Here is a 20,045-nt window from a genome sequence, read left to right as displayed (position 1 = left end):
CTAGTAACGATGCATCAACTAACAGGTCTGCCAAGCCTGTATCCACCCCTCAGCCCTCGCTGCTGCGATGTCAAACTTGCTTCCTTCTGTTCACCCCACCTCAAACACGGTGCCATTGCTCTCTTGCCAAGACTGGCTCTTAGCATATCTGTCCTAGTTGTTATTTCTGTGTTCTACCACCTACTCACTCCTAATGCCTACACCAGCTATAGAAAGACAATTCAAGCAGCTGAGCAGGAAACTGGTTTCTGAACCCTACTGGGCCACTAAAAAGAAAACAAAGCATTGCCAACAACTGCTATGATAAAGTCTTGCACTCCCTAGGCCAGGCCACTTCCTCCCCACCTCACTGCCTTGCAGACAGCCAAGTGTGTATTTGAAGAGGAAAAGACTTCTCTTGGAGATAAAGGACAAAAGATGTTTGGCAAATGCTGCATACGCCTTGGCAGCTGTCTTCAGCTGCTATCCAGTATCTAAGACAACAACTTTGAGCTCAACAAGCTCCTGAAGTGTTCTCATGAGAAGTCAATAGAACACAGAAAACAGCCAGTTGTTCCTGTGTGACGCTCTTATTGGAGTGCACTCACTTTCCAGAGGATGGAGAACAATTATTTACACAGCAATTGTAACTCCTAGGAGGCATAGAACAATTGTCTGCCCTTTGCTATGCTTGTGCTCTCCAAGAAGCTAGGGGACCATTAATGCTTCTCAGATGACAGAACACTAATCCATCTTCAGCAAAGTTCATACTGACTAGCTGTGAGACAAAAATCTTATTTTCCCAGTATTATTACTACCTTTTTCCCCCCAATAGAGAATAAGTAATAAATAACGAGCAGATAGACATCAGTAAGACGTCTAAATATCAGAGTTCCTATGTCTTAGGAGAGACAGGTGATTAAAAGGACAATGGACAAAATTCCTATCAGATAAAGCAAGCATGCAATTATGCAAATGGAAAACCTGAACAGCTCCAACCAAAAAAATTAAAAATATTTATAATGCAATCTAATCCATAAGCATATAGAACTCCCCAAATTGTTTACAGCTTTGGATTTTGTTGCATAACAAAAGTAGACAAAGTTCATCAGTATTTCATTTAGTCACAGACTGGACCAATTAAGAGCTTTGCCACGAGACCATGAAGCACTGGCAGCATCACAGGATTTCAAACTGCAGTCAGCTCACAACCTGACCATTTAAACTGGTTTTGCTATTGAAGTCTGGTGAACCTGGTGAAACTGGTGAATCCAGTAAAATGAGATTTTTTAAGAATCTATTTGGTACAAGTTTTGGAACTACAAGCAGTTATTCAATTGTGAGTAAGAGGTACAATCTGTCGAATCAGCCACAATATACCTTAAAATGATCTGGAACTTTTGCTGTTATTGTTCTAATTCCATATTTGAACAGTATCTATAACAGTGGGAAGCTTCTATGTATTTACAGAAGTTGACGGATCAATCACATATGCCACTACACAATAATATCAATCAAGTCTATATGTAATTCCTCTTGTCCATCCTGAGTGAGTGATTCCCCTTACTGGACTGCATTGAAATAGCTCTCTGTTGAGATCTCTCCAGTCAGGTCACTGTGTTTCTGGTTAGATACTAGTTTCACACGTGTCAGTAACACTAATTTTTTTTAATTAAAAAAAAAAAAAAAATCTATCAAAAGAAAAAGTCTCTACCTCAAGAAGAAGGGTAGTACTTGACTAAAACTGCAAAAAACATAGCATGTTGAATGTTCAGTATCACACTGTTTCAAAGCTACTCAATCAAGAGAAGACTATGCCAAACATGAACTATTTTGCACAGTATAATACTGAAAACTGATGATGCAATACTAATAAATTGTGTGTCACAGGTCCTGTGACACCAGTCTAGACAGGAGACCCCATACAAATTCATTAGGTAAGAGCTACTTTAGATGACTGCTATATATCAAGTTATTCATTGGTAATGCCATTTATTCCTTTCCTTAGTAGGGAAACGACTTCAGCTAATACACAGGGTTCAAAACATCTTTTACGTGTAAGAGTTTCATGGCACACCAACAAAAATGCAAAAAATAAAAAAGATCCTTTGCAAGATTGCCTGTCTCAGGAGACAGGAAATGGAACATATAATGCCTTTCAGAAGAGTTTTCCATTTTGGCTTAATCTTTTCAAAATGAAGAATAAACATCTGGGATGCTGACCAGCCAAAATCACTTAAGCATATGCCTAATTCTAAACACATGAGTAATAACACAGCAATAAGGAAGCATTTTTACAAAACAGAAAAATATTTCTCAGGATGCTACATTAAATTGTACTTACTAATGCATTTTTGTCTCATTAGCAAGTTCAGACACGTTCCACTGGTTGGTAACTAGATGAATGATTCAACTGAAACTCCATCCTTAATAGTCCTTTAGTAGGAATGAATTAATTTAATGCCAGGCAGTTCATACAAAATATTTACTACCAGTGCTACCAGAGGAGAAGTCATATTGGAGGAGGTAGGAAACTGAGATTAAGATTTACTGAAGATTGACAATATAATGATGCTGTATCAATAACCAGAAAAATTAGTATTTATAGGTTGTTCATGAGGAGTACATACTTTCCTTACTACAGCATAATTCAACACAGCTGTTCAGAGTACTCACAGAATTTGTATTTACAATATGTGGAAATTTGTATGGTTTCTGTGGAAAAATCCAAATTTTTTTTCCGTAAAATACTAGTTAGCTGAGGGACAAATTTTTAAATGACAACTCCCACTGAAATATTTCATTCATATAAACAGTTTTTTTAATAATCACTATGAAAGACAGTATAAATTAAAACCCACCATCATACTTTTGCATGTTTCTCTGAACCAAACCTACAAGTGGTATTTACTAATGAGATTTCCTTTCGATGCTTATTTTGTGAGGCTTTGTGATAATGCATCTTTTCATTAAACATCATCATGAAGCTGGATCAAGGGTTGAAGTCTCCCTCCACCTTCCCTGAATTAGTTCACTTTATTAAGAAAACATGCAGAGGAGGAGGATTTTTTATAAAGCTTGGGTGCCGTATGGAAAAGAAGATTAAAAATTACTCTATATTTCCCTTTGATCCTCTGCAATCTCTTTCCAGTACCATACAAATCTCCTCTAGATTCTGGCAGAAACTTGACAGCTTATTTGATTTCTTTACAGCACAAGGGATAACAGGGGTCATAATTTTTGCTTCCTTACATTACAAGGTAACAAAACCTGCCCAAAGCCAAGATACAATAATACACACAGTCTGTTCTAATACAGTGGATAACTATTCTAATGTAAGCATATACATTTATTTCACGGAATAATGCTTGTAAAAGCAAGTTGCTATTGATTGCACCTATGTTTCAAGGATGCTCTTGATACAAACTACTTGCAGTGATTCAAACAAACAAGTGATTTCCTCCTAACACCTACACTTAGGCAGAAGAAAGATTTCCAACAGCCACCAGAGCACTCTGTTGGACCAAAGAAAAAACTAGAGTTTTACAAGGATAGTCCAAATTCTTAATCCTAGTGGAAACCTGGATTTCTTTCCCCTGAGATAATGGTGAGTATGCCTTTTCTCCAAATGTGACATGAGGCGAGGAGGACAGGAGGCCAAGTGAATATGCACATGAACTCTGAATCAAGGTTATTGCAACCTGGTTGCTTTTTTGATATTTCAGCTGCTTAAGAATTACCTAAGAAGAAAAAAAATGCTATTGGGTAAGGTGGTGATTGTCATTTACAACCAGAATATGTTAAGAGCAGGTTTTGCCATTCAATGATAATACACAACATAAGCAATTGTGAAGATTAAGTTTATCTTAACACTACAAGTGTTTCATGAGGATTTACAATCCATTGTTTTAATGGAAAACCATCACACTGGCACTGTGTAAATAAAACATACACTGACCTCACACATGCCAGAAGCAGCTGTTCTATTGCTGTGCCTCCCATAAGTATAAGATACATGGGAGAGATCAGAGAACATGTATTGTAATAGACCAAAACAAAAACAAAAAAATTTAATGACTTGGATTTGGGTCTATAATAACTGCTAATGAAAACTGTATCTGCCGCTAATCTGGTATTTGTGCTGCTGCTGTTTATGCCATGCATTAAGGAATACTTAGTACAGCTAATGACAAAGCAAAAATAAAACAATTAATTGAATTGTTTTGTAACTTGCGTATTTCAATTAATGATAACCAAAAAAGTTTTTAATATGCAATATACCACTGAAGTCATGGTTTCTTTGCAAATAATAGGCGATCTCTTACTAAAAAAAAAATAAAAAAAAAAATTCTTTAAGCTGAATGACTTAGGAAAAACAGTAAAGAAAAATGCTGGCAAACTTTTGTAAGTCATTTAATACTATCAAACTCAAACTATTCTATACAAAAAACTTGTAAAAATTTTGCCAATGAGCGATATTTCAAACACTTTGTTATTACAAACGCAATACTGTAAAATGGAGCTTCTCAGTAAGTATTCCATGACATTTTTATTGCTTTAAAAATATGAATGATATTAGTTATATAAGCACCGATGACTTGATGCAATTTTACACTAAAAGCAAAGGATAGCAGAGTTGCATTTTACTACTCAGAAGCATATTAAAAAACAAACAAACCAAAACCAACTCATGTTTGACTGTAAGTAGCCTGTAGATTTTGCACAGGCTAAATGCCTAATCACATTATTTGTCTGGACTGCTGCTTTGTCATGCAGTATGTGCGACATTCTGAAAAGCACGGTCTAGCTTGCAACTGACACTTCAGATTAGATCTGAACTCAGATCAGATCATGATGGGGGGGTGGGGGGAGGGCTGGAACTGAATGAACTTTAAAGTCCTCTCCAAACCAAACCATCCTATGATTCTATGAGTCCTGCAGAAGGGGACCAAGTAAACTTTATTTGCACATAAGCGTAGGAATCTTGTAACTCTGCTGCTGTATCCACTTCATTTATCTGCTCCACAAAGTATAATGACGGATGATTTAGTCATGTGTCCCAAATAACAAACTTTCATCTCATTTTTATTCCCTTACTGATGAACCAACAAGAAAATATGTAGAGTGTGGATGCTTAATTAAAAAGAAGCTTGAACAGGAGACAGACTCAGAATAGGCTTATATACTGAAAAGTAAGATAAGAAAAATGAAGTTTTCAGGACTTGTTCCTTGTATTATGTAAAATGATGCTCATTCAGGCAACAGCATTTTTAAAATTCAAGATTTTTCTTCATTTCTGTTAGTGTAGTGCAAAGTGTGTAAGATGAGGTCGAATTTAACGAGAAACAAGACAAAGCAACCTTTGGAGTAATTAGTCATTCATAAGGAAAATATTTTGTAAACATTTGCACAAAAACATATACAATTTAATCATTCCCTTATCTTCTACTCCACCATAAGGTTTTCACCATCAAGTCCATTAGTTCATTCAGTGGTACTGGTCAGGATGCATTTTTCCAGGTTATGTCAAAATTTTAGAAATAATGAAGAACACAGGCATTATCATGAACTGACTCATTCTGTTGTTTAAAACAACTTGCTGGTTTTTGAACTGTGCTTTTTGGACACAAATTACAAGCAGGTGGGTAGGCCAGCTGGAAAGAAGGAAAAAATAAAGCAGAAAGTTGCAATTGCCCAAAGCATGAGAGACATTTAAAGGTGAATCCCTAGGGAGGTTTTTTTTTTTTTTTTTTTATGTATTTTTGGAAATAAAAATGTTCGTGTTAAGTTAGGTCCCCAGTAAACAGTATTTTTTTCCAAAAAAATTTTTTTTTGCTAAATATAGTTGATTTACTCTCAAAAGAAGATCCTTAGATTTTTTTACAGAGAATATTCACATTCAACTTTCTTATCAAAATCTCTCAGCTATCAATCTTTTGCTTACCAGAGACAATAGGAAAATGATTAACCAATTATCTGTGTGAATAATGGGCTGCCAGTTCTTTCTGCTTATTGAATTAATGGAATAATGAATTAAGTAATTTACTGAGGAAATACCTTGGCTGGGCATCAGGCATATCAAGGGGCATGTGCTTAATGCCAAATTGTAAAATAATTTCTTGGTGATTGATTACTGCTTTTTGGTAAAAAGCATGAGACTTCACAGTGGTGAATTTAGTTACTTGCTAGTTAGTTTGAAGAAGCCTTTGTGAATATGGTGGTAGTTTTTATTGGGAGAAAAAATAAAGTCCTACAATTGTACTTCTTCCTTCATCAGTGTATACCAACCATGTCTTGAAAAATCACAGAAAGGCACTGCAGCTCTGCAGTACACAGCATGGAGGACAACCACCCTGGGACCCTCCTCCTAGCTTGCTGATGTACCTTTTTCCCTTTGTGCTAAGGTCTGCAAGTGTCTAGAAAAAAAAAAAAAAAAAAAACTTTTATTTCAAAATGGACCTGAAAACAGTCTGCTCAGTGTAGCTTTCTCATAAGAAAAATGAAGCCCTGCTCTACTAGAATATATACATCTAAGGTTAAACAGGAGCGTAGGTTATTGAAGACAGAATAGGATGAAAATAGTAATTGTGATTTTACTCACTGTCTGATATATGCAGAGGTTCTCTGATGTACTTTGATTTTCCAAAAGAATTAAAAAAAAACAACTGTTTTCTCAGATTTACTTTAAAAGATTGCTTAACAGTGACACAGCAAATATTCTGTATGTGTGGTATCTTTCAATCGCTGTAAAATAGTCACTTCTTCACTGAGTACATCTATTTTTGTAAAATACACATATGAAAAAACACACAAACTCCACTGTTACAGTGGCTACTTGTGAGAACATCTCTATTCCTCCAAAACAAGAGGAGTTTAAGTGGAACACTGAATATTTACCACCTCACTGGCATGGAGATACTCCAGCATCAAGAGTCTATCAAGAAAAAGACAACCTTTGTTTGACATGATCTATTTTCCTAGGATAAGCAACAGATAAACAAACTTTACTGTAATTTCAACAGTAAGAATATCAAGGGATGCTTAACTTCATACTAGAACTGAGTCACTTCTGACAAGTGAGAAGATGTGATGGAGGAAGAAATTATCTGATGGCTACGTCTTTACCTTCTCTTTGCACGGGCACTTTTTGTTGGTGGTGGTTTGGCTGGTCGGCTTGTTTTGATTTTATTATTTATTATTTTTTTTAAAGTCTGAATTACAACCATCTAAATTCCTTGAAGGGTGGACAGTAAGTCAGGTCTTAAGATATTACACAGAGAAAACTTCCGTAAGAGATAGGCCTTAGCAGCCAATCAAAGAAACGGGAGAAAATAAGTAACTGAAAAGAAAAACAACTACACTGCATTGTATCTAAGCAACAGATAATTCACTATGCCATTACGTTAGAATTCTATTTCAAAATGAGCAACATCAATAAACCACAATGAACTCTGGTGTTCAGGTATTAAAGCCTTGCAGGGATAATACAAGGGCTTTTAATAACTGTGAATCAATTCAGGACTTCTGAATAACCAAACATTACTATGATTGATTTCAGCAAGATACAGTCATTTAAGTATGAGAACAAGCTATCCTAGCTGGTAATACCAAGTTTTACAAGACAAAATAAGCAAGAAAAATCAGAGAAGAAAATAAGCATTAATATCAGGGTAAGTGTAAAGTATAACAACAAAGGAATTAAGAAGTTAGCCTGTCAGTATTGTTTAATTCTGTGAAAGTACATCATGGATCTTCTTTGCATGAACAGGATTCAAAAGCAAGAATTGCACCATAGGCTTTCAAACAGCATGTGATATGAAAATTAAAGTCATTAATAAGCAATTTTATTCAGAGAAAATGTGATATAAATGGAAACAGTCTCCAGCAAAGAAAGTCAACTACCATCACGCAGAAGGTGAGCCCATGCACTGCTTTCTGCATGCCTAATGAGAAAGGCCAATCTGAAGGCCAAGGAGTTGAGTAACTCTTGTGCCCTAAAGGGTCTGAAGCAAACTAAAAGGAACATTCATAACACAGGCCTTGACAACTGCAGCAGAGCTTTACAGATTTTCTTTCAATGGAATAATAAGTTGTTCATTTCCACAAACTCCACAAGACTATACAAATATGTGCATTCTATTTCAGCAATAGACAGCAGAGAACTAGGCCCACATTCCCTAAATGCTTTTTCTTTTTTTCTTTAAACAAAGGACGTCTGAACTGTGTGCTCACATCGCTGGCTATTTATGAAGAACCACATTCTTGACAAATGACCAAGCTAAAAGTTAATTTTCTTTAACCCTTTGCTGAATCCTTTACACACTTCTTAAAAATGTGTGCTGTGAACTTCAGTAAACATCACATTTATGAAGCCAAGTCTCACTGGTTGGTGCTGGTCACTGTTAATGAGAGCCAATTACTCAAATCAGTGTTGTAGCAGTTTCGTTGTCTGCTATGAGTGAAGCAACATTTTTATACTATGACCAGAAAGAAACGTTTAAATTGCAAGAGACTTAATTATAGACAAACAAGTCTGTGATCAAACAACAAATAAAGAAACAACATTGCTTGCCTGAGAAATGGGAAGATACTGACAAATCCTGCTGACACAATGCATCAGCTTGCTATTTGGAAGTGCGATATCTTAAAATATTTCTGTGTCTCCTAGTAGCCTAAAAGCCATAAGTTCTACAAAGCAGCTGGTATTTTAATAGTCTCAGTAATACTGAGGCATCAAACCAGTAGCAGAACAGTCTACTTTCTGGCCAAGACTCCAACACTCATCTTCCTCAGGTTCCTGGACTACAGTACAGGGTTTATAACTTAGGTCAGATCCTACAGAGGCTCCCCAGTGGGACCTCTCCTTCTCCACCCACAGAAGGATCTGCTCTGAATAGGTACCAGAGTTTAATGAAAAGGAATACTTCTGGTTTCAGTTTAAAAAGTGTCATCGTCTCGCTGGTGAATAATTGTCTTTTTTATTCTTGGTGCTGGAGTGACCATTTAGCTGCCCCATTGCCATGTGCCCTCAGCCGGAATGTCAGCTCTGTCAGACATTGGCACTCATCCCCTAAAAAAGCAATAGCTGCTAATTCTTCCTTTAAATTTCAGGAAATAATTTGTCTGCTTACCTACTTTTGTGTTTCTTCCTTTCTCCACTCTCTTCAATACATTTCTAAACCTGCATTTTTCTGACAGAAGCTCAAATAACACAACAGACCCTTTTATCCAACAAATAAAGTGAAATACAACAACAATAGCACAGAAGTAAAATATCTCTCAAAATAAATGATCTCGTTATATGATGCTGGAAGAACATGCACTACGACTACATGTACTACAAAGCATGAAGTTCTGCAGAGATGCTTCCTCATATCACCTGGCATGCATTTTGTTTATATTGAAAGATATAATCCTTTTTACAGTGCTAACAATTACTTATTATTGACTATAGCATTTGACTGGGAGGAATTAATCCTTTTTTCTTCTTTTTATTATCCGTTAAAGATGAAGAGATGGCAAACGTCTGTTACAGTTTATCTTCCCCAAAATTTCTCTTAAAGCTGGCAATACACTAGAAAAACATATCATATGGTTGAATTAGTGCCAATGGAAATCCAGATCCTCATAAGAAAATTTCAGAATAGCTAATAACATAGTACGTTTAACCAGTTTAACTACAGTTTATCAGAAAGCAACACCAACACTTCACCAGATGCAATGACAGAAAGCAACAGTATCATTTAACCATAGACTGAAAAGTAAAATTGAAACCGTTGGGGTAAGGAAACACTGGGTTAATAGTCAGATTATTTTTGAGGGGAGTTAAGCATATTTTTACATTTCAGTAATCCACCAAAAAGTCACGGAATTAGCACACAAAAACTTGAGCAAATGTGATGTTCATAAAACTTATGAATAACATAATAAATAACAAGCCTAGAATATTTGGAACTGGAATAAAGGTGCTTCTTTAGGAAACAAAAAGCATGGTAAAAACAAAGAATTTCTTCCAGCTTACATCCACAGAATGAACTTATTGGGTAAAATGTCTTATTATTATTTCATATAGCACAGCTGAAAATTTTCAGCTTGCAGACTTTTCACCTGCATTTCAGATTGGCATGTAGTTTTCTTATTAAAATGCAATTCACACTGCTAACTTCAGAATTTACCTGCAGTGTCACTGGACTTTGAAATTAACTCCAGAGCAAAATGATAAGCTTGAATTACTCACAAAAGCTCTTGATACTTGGAAAAGCAATAAACTATTAGGTAATTGGGGTCTTTTTCTATTTTTTTTTTTTTAAGTGGCCTTTATTTTTCTGTTCATAGATCAATCACTTCAAGTAATTTCAACATTTAATTGACCTGAACTACCTTAGAAGTTAGGTACTAATTTTAATTTACAACAAAATAATTTTTACAAGGTCAAGAATGAAGGCTGTAATTTTAAAGCAAGGCTTAAAACCTGGCCCAATATACATCTATCTATATTTTGGTATTTAAACTATGTGGTAAAGATAGTATTGAACTAAAAACCAGTAACATTATCTTATTTAAATTTAGTCTCAGGCCTAATTTGTTCTTTTGGGGTATGGAGAATCCTGTAATTCTACAAAGCTAGCCAATAAACAAGATACAGATCAATTATCGGAAGTACATTTAAAAACACACACAGTAACACGAGCCTTCTTCTAAAATACAAACAGATGAGTAGTTACAATTTTCACATATGATCTATAAATACACTGCAGATAAAATGTTACAGACTATGTATGCCTTACATTTCTGAGCAATTGATTTCAATGTTACTGTGAGTTTAATATTAGCGTCACGTGTACCCTCTAGACTGTATTTATAAACAGCTATTTCTAAAGTCAAAGAATGAAGTTTTTTCTCTGTTCTGATTTCTTTTTCCATTTTTGTTCAGACAAGATTGGTTCATTCCAACACCTCTCCAAACTCAGCAATGGAGTAGTGATGTGTCAAAAGGAAAGTAAAAGTTATTTAGATTTTCCTAATAAAAGTCAACTTTTTAACCCCTGAGACTAGTAGATCCAACTGAGATAGTCTTCGCCCTGAGAAAATGTTTTGTGCCTCTCCTACCACTGACAAGCTCTGAAAAAAGGAAAGGCAGTCATAACCTCAAATACCTATCTGTGAGCATGTCATATTGACAGCACTGAAACCTTGAATTTAAGGCAGATTAACACATTTCACTTGTTAAAATTCTACAGTATTGAGCAAAATCCAAAACAATAAACCCGGATGAACAGTCTATGCTGTTTCAGACTTCCAGCCTGAAGAAAAAACAGTACAAATAAGAGCAGCGGTTTCACACTGAATCTCTGCATTTTCTTCTTATATTGTCAGATGTAGCATACTTGGTATTTACATCCTTTTCCATGTTTTCCACCATCCATTTTACAATTCACCAGCATCAGCAGTAAAGTGAAAGACTCAGAACACCAAACCAAGTTGCTATTCAAACTGTAAAAAGCTGCAGAAGTCCCAAAGTTATTTAAAGCAAATAGATGACATCAATACACAGAAAATGCCAACAGCAACTGTCCTCATGAAAAATGAGGAGGCAGTAGAAAAAAATCCCCCCTGGAGTTTTATTCCTTTTTTTTTTCTTCTCTCTCTCTCTTTTTTTTTTTTTTTTTTTTTTAAATGAATAACCTCAGTGTGATAATCTCACACTTTCACTGCCATTGCTTTTACTAAAACAATGCTGTCATTGATGAGGTCACTTAATTTGCTATCCAGCAGATATGTAGAGAGGTATGTAATAATACTGTAATGTCTGTCATCACTATTGTGGTTAAAGAAAATGATCAAAATAGAGGTGAAAACATCACAGAATTGTGTGAATTATCCTTGCTGATGGGCAAGGCCCCTGTAGTCATAAGCAGATGTCTCTACCAAGAGCAATCTGCCCAATCGTCAATCCCATCAGTTCCTGCGTGATAGAACTGAAACACTGGCTGTGCACCAAGGAAGCTAATAGGATTGCTCGACCCACATCTGAAAAAAGACTGAATTCTCAAACCCCATTAAAGTACAGCTTTCATATATGAAGCCTGAGATCTGGGCTATAAGCCAAGGTGTCTACTATGCCCTCCCACTGTTAAAAGGCTTTATGTATTCTTCTGTTGTTTGCCCAAAACCCCTGACATGACTAAATTCTGAAGAGAATATTTCCTCTGCTTTGCAATTGAACCATGCATTATAAACTTTATGTTCTCTTCAGTTCCCCAAGGAGAAATGTGCAGGGTTGCTTCATTCACTAATAGATGTCAAAGAATCCATGTTGACCATCTAATTTGACCTTTTCTGTAATTCTGACTACAGCTTTTTTTTAATCTTTTCACTAAATTCAGTTACTGGCCGTATGATATTTAAGATACACATCTAATCTTGATTTAAGAACTTGAGATCATGAAAAATGTCCAATGTACTTTAACAAATACATCTTGTGGTTGACCAATGGGCCGAGGCCAACTGTATGAAGTTCAACAAGGCCAAGTGCCGGGTCCTGCACCTGGGGCGCAACAACCCCAAGCAGAGCTACAGGCTGGGAGATGAGTGGTTGGAAAGCTGCCTGGCAGAGAAGGACCTGGAAGTATTGGTTGATAAGTCGGCTGAATATGAGCCAGCAGTGTGCTCAGGTGGCCAAGAAGGCCAACAGCATCCTGGCTTGCATAAAAAACAGCATGGCCAGCAGGGCTAGGGAAATGATTCTCCCCCTGTACTCGGCTCTGGTGAGGCCGCACCTCGAGTACTGTGTTCAGTTTTGGGCCCCTCGCTACAAGAAGGACATGGAGGTGCTCGAGAGAGTCCAGAGAAGGACAACAAAGCTGGTGAGAGGTCTGGAGAACAAGTCTTACGAGGAGTGGCTGAGGGAGCTGGGATTGTTCAGCCTGGAGAAGAGAAGGCTCAGGGGCGACCTTATCGCACTCTACAGGTACCTTAAAGGAGGCTGTAGCGAGGTGGGGGTTGGTCTATTCTCCCACATGCCTGGTGACAGGATGAGGGGGAATGGGCTAAAGTTGCGCCAGGGGAGGTTTAGGTTGGATATTAGGAAGAACTTCTTTACTGAAAGGGTTGTTAGGCATTGGAATGGGCTGCCCAGGGAAGTGGTCGAGTCACCATCTCCGGAGGTCTTTAAAAGACGTTTAGATGTAGCCCTTAGTGATATGGTTTAGTGGAGGACTTGTTAGTGTTAGGTCAGAGGTTGGACTGGGTGATCTTGGAGGTCTCTTTCAACCTAGATGATTCTGTGATTCTCCTCATCACATTAATCTTATTTTTCCGAAGAATGCACTACTGTTGGTTCCCAAAAAGGTAGCTATGCTATGAAGTCAGCTAAAAGAAACTTCTCCACCTATTCTAGATGGACAAAGTCCTTTGCAGATGACAACATAATTTTGATTGTTATTACAGCACAAATTCTATTTCATGTCTGATCATTTTTTGTTCATTTCCTCCCCAGCCAATGACTAGCTAATAATGTAAGTTACCAAGAATATTGTGACTGCTACTATTAGTACTATCAAAAACCGAATCATTTTCCAAAATTTTCTACCAGAAATAGAAGGGAGAGCCAGGTAAATGTGCTACCTAAAAAAAACAAACAAACAAACAAAAAAAACCCAACCAACTAACCAACCAACAAAAAAAAAAACGTAGCTAGGATTTTCTTCTGCATTTTCTACTTTTGCTAAAGTAAAAATCCCTCAGAAGTCAACTGCTCAAGTAGCACTATGGCCTCAACCAGGTATTTAGGACCAATACTGTTCAGTCTAGTCCCAAATAATGTCTAAAGAACAGTTGTTTAGCTAGTTCTGTGATGGAGTGAATTGTTCTCTGTTATTAACTGGGTGATGCAGCCGACATCCTGCACAATAAAACAGACTCACTACTACCTTTTTGACAGACATTTTACCTGGATTGGAATAAAACATTAAAGAGTAATTTTACAAAGCAATTGTTGAAAGTGAAGAGAAAAACAGATTAATGCCTTTTGCAAGTTTCAATTGGATGCAGATTGCACAGAACCACAGAAAAAAAACGACTATAGTAATTACAAAGTCATAGTGGTTATAGATTTCTCAGTACAAATCTTAAGTTATAAGATTACTATATTAGAAGATACTGATGCTATGTTTTGTAAACATTCTTATTCTTACTTCAGACATTACAGTATACCTCAGTACTCATACAGTTCAAGAAAACACAAAAAGGAAATAAAGCTCTTAAAAAAACTTAGAAACAATGTGAAAGAGAAAGATAAAAGCTCTATACAGTTGCTCTGTACCATAGCGTTATTAATGTTGTTCTTGGAAAAAAGTTCTCTCTCTTTAACCTTAAATTCTCTCCCTGCAAGACTACTAAATCATGTACTACATACAGATTAATGACTACCTAAATCATCACCAGATATGGATATGGTAAGGAAAACATTCTTTAAACATGGATATGTTTTAGAAATGGATGTTATCTACCAAGAAACAGTTTTCAGTCAGAAATGTTAGACTATTAATACTTAACCTTTTCTTGGCAATATACCAATAGAATGCAATAACCAAATCTATGCAGAAAGCCAGAAAGTAAAGACAGATGCCAGAAGTGCCAGTATCTTAGCAATTGGGTCCTTAAGTAAAGGGAGAAAATGGTCTCAGGCAAATGCTCCACTTACTAGTCTGCTTGACATTTCATCCATTTATTCTATCTTCAAAACATAGTATCAGCATCAACATGAGAGGTCTGGGGTTTCACCTGCCACAGCAGTACGAACTTCTGAAATCCTGTAAAAAAAATAAAAATCATGAAGTGGGAAACAGCTCACTAATTCAGCAAGTGTCTGTAAAGTGTTGCTCCCTACATAACACAAAATAGAAAATTCTTTCTTTCAAATAAACACTTCATTATTTCAAAGGAATACATTTGTTGTCAGAAGTAGAAAATTATTGCTCTCTGGTATATATCATACTTGGTGTATGAAGATATAACAAGAGAGTTGAATACTTAAAGCTTTATCTTCCTTTAACATTATGTTTAGTGACAATCAAGCAGCCTTCTGAGTGAATTTACTGGAGAATGGAAATGGAGCAGTGCAGGTATAACTATAGAGATGGGAAGAATAGCAATGGTCAAAGCAAATAGGGCTAGCAAGACCAATACCTGCTGAGCCATCTTGTGGCAAAAGACTGGCTTCTGTTACAAGAAACTATCACAGAGTACCTTATGCATGACAGAAAGATACATGAGATGAATAATAGCAAAGAAAAGACTGCGATTGCTAAATGAACTGAAACAGAAGCTCAGGGCCAGTGCAGATCTCTAAAGAACTAAGAATCATTTTGCAACAAGAAGTCCTGTCTGCTTTGGACTAAGGTTAGGATAAGAAAAGACAAATTTAAGAGCCTCAGAATGGGCAAGAATAGGAGTTACTACAGATATTGAAGAACAGGAAAGCCCTGTCTCCTTCAAGCCCTGTCTGGCATGGTTATCTGTTGTGTCACAAATGCAAGTGGGTTCAGGTGAATGTGGAATGGAGCTGCTTTAAGCAACCTGAGGACTCACAGCATCTATTTCCTACATTTCAGCTCAAGTTCAGCAGTTTCTGACACTGCCTCCTATATCTGCATAACAACTTTTTATATCTCTTCCCTTATCACAGCTTTTATGTGGTCCAAGTTTCTCCTACTGGAGAAGATAACATACAGGATATTCCTAAAGCTAATCGTGCCACTAAAGCTAATCGTGCTTATAGCCAGGTGGGCTACAGGCCTCCCGTTTCTGATATATATACATGTAGGCAAATGAAAAAAAAACAAAAAACAAAAACAAACAAAAAAAATAATGATGAGTTATTTCGCTTGAGTTACAATACTTACTACCTTGAGTTAAGCACTAGTCTGCTTAACTGGCTCAGTCATTTAAGACACACAACTTGTCACATGGTATTTTTGTGAGTGAAAAAGGGTAATGTATTGCCCACGCCTGGAAGCCTCATGTATTTTTCTGAATACAAAGCAATTTCCATAAGGTGAAAGCTTACTCAGTAGCTAAGTTAAGAACAAACAACAAAAACAACAAAAAACACACACAAAAATCTTTTTCCTTTTGAACTCATTCCCATATTCAATTTATATATTGATTATTATCTTAAAGAAATGAGAGGAAAAGAAATGAAATTCTCTTTTCATTTTCTTAAGGTACACCATTCTTATTACATAGTTGATTAAAAAAAAATTACTTTTGATCAATACTTGTCAACACAGATATTCAGCAAGGAATAACAGAATATGTGGAAGTATTGCAGATGATGAAAGAAGTAATTCTTAATTATTGCTTGAATCAAGTGGTACCGCAGCTAGTCTGTTATGTTTTTCCATATTGTCCACACAGAATTAGAACAAAAGCATGCTCCTAATGCATGGGAATAATATACCATGCTAGTAAGAAAAAACAACTTTGCAGTACTCCTTCATGCATTACCTAGCCAAGTACAAGGTGTGCAGTATGAACCAAGGTTAAGTCAAATCCACTTAGCTGCACTTTCTAAAGATTCAGAGCACTTAAGCCTCATCAGCTGTAGCTCATGTCTTGTTTAAAGGTTACAGCAAGCTGCCCTTTCAACTCTTCCAATCCTAGACTAGAGCAGTAACTACAAATGCCAGAAGCATAGACTCAGAAAAGCCAGATGAGATGTATCAATTTGTTACTTGCCTTTCAGAGAGCACCCAGTGACACATGATTGTATTAGAAAGGAATGAAATATTCCCAATGCTTTCCTGTCCCTTCATCCAGTCTGTACTATGTCATGCACATGATGGACATGATGAGGTGGAGAAAGGAATTATTAAATAGCTTTTTATTGCTATTTGTCTCTCATGAGACCAAAATACAAATTACAGTTGAAATCTTAGGTTTAAATTAAGAGCTATGCTTCAGACAGGTTAATCAATGAAGAAATGAAAATTTTGGAAAGAGATACAATTACTAAAATTTTTACCAAGAATTAAATATCAGCCTATGGCCAACTGTACACAGCATTTGGACAACTATGGAAAAACGTACTGAACACTTGGATTTTCCCCCACGTGCAGTACAAGTCTTATAGAGGAGACAACGCAAGGTCTTGAGGAAGACTCCAATTTTAGTTTGTTATAACAGATCTCTTATATTTGCTTCAAGTACAGTAGTAGGCTCATAATTGAAATAGTTGAGAAACAAAAGTTCACCTTAAGACAGTAGGACTCTCCAGTTTTGAGTATGTCAGCAACCTGTTCTTTTACTTTCCACATTCACATTCCATGTAATGAACTGTCCAACACCACTGGTCCACTTCTAAATGTTCTTTGTTTTCATTTTAAGCACAATAACAAACATGCATGCCATTAAATTAGGAACATAAGATAGTGACTTTGTCTTCAAAGCAGTTTGATAAGAAGTGCAATATGCAGACTGGGAGGTCTTTTCTTGATTTGTTTTCAGGTGTTTTATTTTTATTTATTTATTTTTTCCTCATATTGAGTGACCTCTGCTACTAATAATATCTGTCCAGAGGGGAAAAAAAAAAAAAAGTAATTTGCTCAATTCGTAATTTGCTCAATTCTTTGTGTGTTGTTAAGCAGACAATGAACTTGCAGAACAGAATAAGGGATGACAAGTTGATGGCTGTATTCTCTGTTCAGATCTGTAGAAAAATCTGGTCAATAATAATTTCTCATTCACAAACACAAGCTAGAAAGCCCAATATTCAGTTGAATTGTTTTTACCTCAGATCTAGTAATGTATTTTAAGGCTTTGGTATGCATTTTGTATGGCTTACCCAAAATATCATTTTGACATATGATTAAAAAACAGTAAATCAAAACTTGATTCAACTATATATAAATTCCAGGCAATGCATAAAATCTTAAAATAAAAATTTCTAAGCACTAACATATTAGTATGTAGTTTCTCAAAAAGTACCAAATTCATGGGTTCTTTGAATAGACATTCTCTTGAAGTCCTAAGCAACCTTAGTTCTCAGATGTTACTCAGTTAAAACAGCAATTATTGCACTGCTCTTGCCAAATGCCAACATAGGAACCACTCAATGTAAACATGAGACTGGCCCAAAAGTGTACTAGGTACTTTGAACTATCAGCCACATTTGCATAAGCAATTGTGTTTTTAATAATCAAAAACATGCTTCCAAAACTATATAATATCCGCCTATGAAAAGAAAAAGATGTTTCCACTGTGGAATATCTTCTATTTGCCTCCCAGCCCTCTGGTTACATAGAAAGGGGAAAAACTTGCAAAAATTACTCTATTTTTGAAAATTCCATCTCATTAAACATTTCTGTCATGCTCTCTGGTGGTACGATTTCATGCTAAATATTTGCTCACTAAAACACAGTACTATAACAGTTTATGTGACTTACAAATGAAAATTGAAAATATCTATTTGTAGCAGTAGCTGTAGGTTCATCAAAAATAGTTTCATTTTCCATAAATATGGGATCTATTTGTTAATCCTGGCCACAGATTTTAATATATTTCCTTTCAATACCTACAGGTGGTGCTGAAATACAATTGTAACTTTAAGAAGTAACAATCACAAAATAAATCTGTAACAAAGCTACCCAGGAAGACAGATGCCCTACTGGTTAAGGAGATCTGCTTCAGTGACATACAGCTGAATCAGAATTCAAATTCAAGTTCAGTTTCGGTGTTCTTCTCAGGCACTTACTACAGTTAATTTTCTTACATGGCCATGTCTTATAGCCCTGTTTCCACAACTTAAGGTGCAAAACATCAGCTTATTTTTTAATTGTTTTAAGAGCTCAATAACAAAATAAACAAATGAATAAATAAACTGAAAAACCTAGCTGTCATGAATATGGCATAAGTACAGAACGAACTGAACACAAACATGTTTCCCCAAGAACTTCCTTTTCAGGTTGCACATTTCATCCTGATAATTATAAATTTCACCATTTGGTATAAACTATGGCAATGCAGTTACTAAAAATAGCTCTCTGGGACATCAGCCCAGTTCACTGAAAAGAAGCAGGACTAACTAGCTTCTCTGCAAACATATAATGGAAAACAACAAAACCTTTTGCCAGGCATAATTAACATGTGGTAGCATGATAATCAACAGCAGATGAGTCCTTACTTTCTGGTTTCAAAGAAAAAAAAAAAAAGAAAAAAAACACATTTCTACACCACTGATTATTTATAGAAAGCAATTCTGAAGTGTTTGCAGTTATGAACATACTTCATGGTAAAAGTCATAGTTTGAGCCATTTCCTGTAATGCTAACACTTTACACGTAATTTCCAAGCTCTATGCAACAAGAAAACAAGTTAGAGGAAGAAAATAAACACCTTTTATTAATAGCGCTAGGAATTTTGTTAATTTAAGTAGGGAAGAGTTTGTTAGCAAGAATTTGTAAATAATAAAATGCTTATAATGTTGGTGGATTTATTATATGCATATATACTATGTGCATACTCATGAACAAGGTTTTACATGTATCATGAAAATACAACATAAGACACAAAGAGGAAGGGACCCCTGGGTCCTTGAATCCTCACATTTGAAAAGTAGGCACAGAACCAAAGTCAAAGCATTCAGAACACCAAGCTGCCTTCACCTCCTCCTGCAACAAACCACAAGCCGCAGATTTACCTTCCACCAATGCATCAAAAACCCAGGGCAAGAAATGCAAAAAACTACATTTAGCACTCAGTTAAGAAGAGAAAGAAATAATGACTGATATTTGTGTTTCTTAAAAGAAGAGGATTTTTTTTTAAGCTTTCCTTCAATTGATAAATTTAGTTACTTGCAGAAAAGAGTAGAACTCATACAAAAAGGATGACTTTGCACTGGAGTTTTTCTCCAGGGTATATACCACTCTTTCACTCAGCAAGTCCTTTTGACATAAAAATAAACCATGGTTTCTTTTTCCGCTCCACCACCAAATCCTAGATGTTAATCTCCTCCTTACATCTAGCATGAAAGTTTAAATAGAATGTAACACGATGAAAATGTAGTAA

At 36.0% G+C, this 20,045-nt stretch overlaps 1 protein-coding gene across 1 annotated transcript in view; it reads right to left on the bottom strand.

The window, feature by feature from the left end:
* The window catches only part of TFPI (tissue factor pathway inhibitor), a 74,194-nt gene that overhangs the window by 47,743 nt on the left and 6,406 nt on the right, over positions 1-20,045 (bottom strand). Inside the window, exon 3 of the mRNA XM_040561094.1 lies at positions 14,684-14,792. The gene's annotated coding sequence lies outside the window, so the exon portion shown is untranslated. The remainder of the gene's footprint in view (positions 1-14,683; positions 14,793-20,045) is intronic.

This window comes from Cygnus olor, chromosome 6, assembly GCF_009769625.2.
Source record: "Cygnus olor isolate bCygOlo1 chromosome 6, bCygOlo1.pri.v2, whole genome shotgun sequence".
Lineage (NCBI taxonomy): Eukaryota > Metazoa > Chordata > Aves > Anseriformes > Anatidae > Cygnus > Cygnus olor.
This window is presented reverse-complemented; position numbering and strand designations above follow the sequence as displayed.